The sequence below is a fragment of the Callospermophilus lateralis genome, chromosome 17 (assembly GCF_048772815.1).
Source record: "Callospermophilus lateralis isolate mCalLat2 chromosome 17, mCalLat2.hap1, whole genome shotgun sequence".
Taxonomy (NCBI): domain Eukaryota; kingdom Metazoa; phylum Chordata; class Mammalia; order Rodentia; family Sciuridae; genus Callospermophilus; species Callospermophilus lateralis.
Window position 1 is genome coordinate 76,597,580 of NC_135321.1, and position 4,019 is coordinate 76,601,598.

Genomic DNA, 4,019 nt, shown 5'->3' on the forward strand with positions numbered 1-4,019 from the left:
ATTCTACCCACCTTGACCGCATGGCAGGTGCCACAGCCCACACTTCCTGTGTCAGCAGGAAGTGCCCACCAGGAGACCACGCTCTCACGAGGACACTAGCATCACCCCTAGGAGGCAATGCTAATCCTGGGCAATCTAGAACCTTGGGTGTCCAGTTGGTAGTCCCCGGCCACAGCTGGCTACCGCAGAGCTGAACTGGCTGATTCTGAACTGAGACACGTTCTAGGTATAAAATGCACACCAGACCCCAAAGCTTTGGTACAAAAGCACCTCAGTTGTTACACTGATCACACATTGGAATTATAATACGTGGGGTTTACAGGATTAAATAAAGTACACTATTAAAATCAACTTTATATCAGCAGAACTGATAGATAAAATGTAGTATGGATGTAACAGTGAAATATTATTTGTCTTTAAAAAGGAAAGAAATTCTGATATATATAAATTCTGATATATATTACAATATGACTGACCCTTGATGATATTGTGCTAAATGGAATAAGTCAATACTCAAAAAAAAAAAAAAAAAAACACTGAATGATTCTATTTATGTGAGATCCCCAGAGTCCCCAACCCTAATCCTCGCCCTGATTTAGAAGAGGTGTGTGTGTACATGAACAAATTAGAGTTAACAACAACATGTCAGATGGCAGGTGTCTTCCTACTGCGTGCCAGCTAAATAAAATGTTGCTTTTGATGCATAATCTTTTTAAACTAAAATTGTACTTATTTTTACTAAATAAGTGGATTTTACTGCTCATGTCCAGAAAGTAATTATGTGAGATTATGTGTTAATCAGCTTCACTACAGTAACCAGTTTACTTTTTATATGTATCCCATAGCATCATTTGGTAAACCACAAATGTACACAATAAAACATTTTTTTTAAATTTATTTTTTAGTTCTCGGCGGGCACAACATCTTTGTTGGTATGTGGTGCCGAGGATCGAACCCAGGCCGCACGCATGCCAGGCGAGCGCACTACCACTTGAGCCACATCCCCAGCCCTAAAACATTTTTTACAATATTGTTTTGAACATATATTAAATTTCTGTATACATTAGGACCTATCTCAAGTCAACTGCTTGGTTTCATTTTTTCCTGCCAATTCTATTCTGTTGGGTTACAGTAGTATTATATTGTTTCTATCATATTTTATATTATATTATCTCACATTATATTGTTTTACCTTATTATATTGTTTTACTTTAGATAAAGCAAGATACCCAACTCTATATTCCTTGTCTAAATCTTTCTTCTGGTGTGTTTTGCATATTTTTGGTGAAAAAAAGACATTTTTAGAAATTTTATGTTTGGGGAGATATTTTATTCTCATGAAAAAACTAGTTGTTATTTAAAAAGAAAAGATGTCATTTTTTTTTGGTACGCTGAACTTGTTTCCAGCCACTTCTTTCTGTATTTTAATTCTGTTGTTTATTTTAGCAAAAGCCCTTAAGTTTTCTTAACATATGTTTTTATCATCAGTAAAATAGAAGATCAAATTCCCTGGACTTCTGATGTTTACTTCACAAGATATAAACTCCTTAAAGGCAGGATTTTTATTTAGTTCTTCATTGACATATCTCAGGCTGGCAAGCTGGGCACTTACTAAACACTCAGTACTCAGAAAACTCAGTAAGTACTATTCATAAGGAAGAAAGGAAGGAAGAAGAGATGGAGAGGAGAGAAAGGAAGGAAGGGAGGGAACAAAAGAGAGAGGAGCTCCATATTTCACTGTCCACAGTCATGTTCATCTTTGGGTTTTAACAAGTCTCTTAATCGTATATAGACACAAGCCATGGGGCCATCTTGGTGCCTGGCCCTTGACATCCAACCTGGATGAAGGACCCTCATGCCAGCCTCTGGCATCTCCAGTTGTTACCACTAACAAAATAGGTCCCTGCCCCCAGATTGCTAGGCCTGTGCCTTCCTCCTTCAGCAATAACATGGATCAGAAGCTGGCACCCGCTGAGCACCACTCTGTGCCGCCCAGTGCTGGGTGAATGCTGCGGATACTCTGTCCTGCAAATGTCCTCAGAGCCTGGGGTGGGACTTACTCTGGTTCTTAGGCCTGTCTTCCTCTCGCTCCTGGTGAACATTTTTATTGGAATTAACGGTCCCACAGAGGAAGCACTGCTTCTTTAACTAGGAAGCACACCATAAAAAAGTAGATTTTGTTCCACTGTCACATTCTCCAAGTTAGCCCAACCTGCTTCACCAAAATTTCTTATTTATTTATTTATTTTCTTTAGACACAAAAACTAGCCTCAGGAAGATAAAAATTTCTTCTGTTGAGTGCAACCCAAAAGTAACACTGTCAGTTCTGAAACCATTTTCAAAAGTAACATTTTAAAACTCTGAGAATTCCTCAAAAAATTAAGCATAGAATTTACCACATGATCCAGCTAAGAATTGAAAGCAAGGACTTGAACAACTATTTGCACACTCGGCCTCATAGCAGTAGCATTCACAATAGCCAAGAAATGGAAATAAAACATGCCCATTGACCAATGAGTGGATAAATGAAGTGTGACATATACATACATGGAATATTATTCAGTCTTGAAAAAGGGCTTGGAACTTGGATGGATGCCACAATGCAGATGAACGTGGAAGATACTACTGTAAGTGAATGAATGAAACTAGTCACAGTAGGAGAAATACAGTGTGATTAATGAGATAAGTAGAGTAGTTAAATCTATAGAGACAGAAAATAGAATGGTGAGTACCAGGGACTGGGGGAGAGATGGGGAGTTTGTGTTTAACAGGAGCAGAGCTTCAGTCTGAGAAGATGGAAAGTGCTGGAGAAACATGGTAATGGAGTAACAATGAAATAAAATGTACTCAGGGCCACTGCTTTGTATGCTTCAAATGATTCAAATGGCAAGTTTTATGTCATGTCTATTTTACCACATCGAAGAAATGTTTTGACCAGGGTAATGTGCCTGGCGCCTCCCAGAGACTCCTGCAGGTCAGCATTAGTTCAGAAGGAGGCAGTGGAAAGCAGAGGTTCTAGACCCAGGCAGCCTTCGAGCTCTGGTCTCAGAGTTTCTCAGCTGTGTGACCACGGGAAAGTCACCTCACCTCCTGAGCACAGTTTATCTCCAATTGCCCAGCACAGAGCCTCCCCCATGGCCAGTGGGTGGTAAGTGGGCATGGTGACAAGACACAGAGTAACCCCTGGGATCTCAAGTCCTGGGGATTACTGACAGCTGGTTCTCTAGATAAGAGAGATCCACTTCTCTGATTGTTCTGTATCTAATTTCCTTTGAACTTTTAGATGCAACAACTAATACAACCTTGGATATTTCATGCCTTTCTCAAAAGCTACAGTAACAAGTACTGGCATAAAGAAAGACAAGTAATTTCATGAAATAAAATGGAGAGTCTTCACAGGTATAGTCAAAGGGTTTCCAACGAGAGCATCAAGACAACCCACTGCAGGTGTCGCAGGATGATCAGAATGAAGTGGAGCTCCTACTTCCCCCATTTACAATAGCAACTCAAAGTGGGTCATCTAACAAGGGGGAGAACCCAAGCCACAAGACTCTAAAAACACTGTAGGAATAAATCTTCATGATGGTGGGTTAGACAATCATTTCTTAGCTATCACAAAAGCATATCAATGAGAGAGAAAAAAGTATAAATTGGAGCTTGCCCAACCATAAACTCTTGTGCTACAGACAACAGCATCAAGGAACTGAAAAGACAGTGATCTGAATAAGATGTGATGTATCGGAGACACACAGGACTGATATCTAGACTACATGGAGAGCTGAGACCCATACACATACACACGTCTATTTAGCCTACACAGCATAGATATCTTATATATGGACCTGGCACTTCAGAGAAAGAGAAAGGTGGGATGCCAACCAAGAGATGAGTGGGGGTCAACTGTCCAGGTCACTAGGATCAGCAGGCAAAGCTTAAAGCCTGAGAGAAGGGACCTGAGAACTCAGCACTTAAAGAATCAGTGGAGAAGCAGTTTGCTCATGTGAGGATCTAGGAAGAAG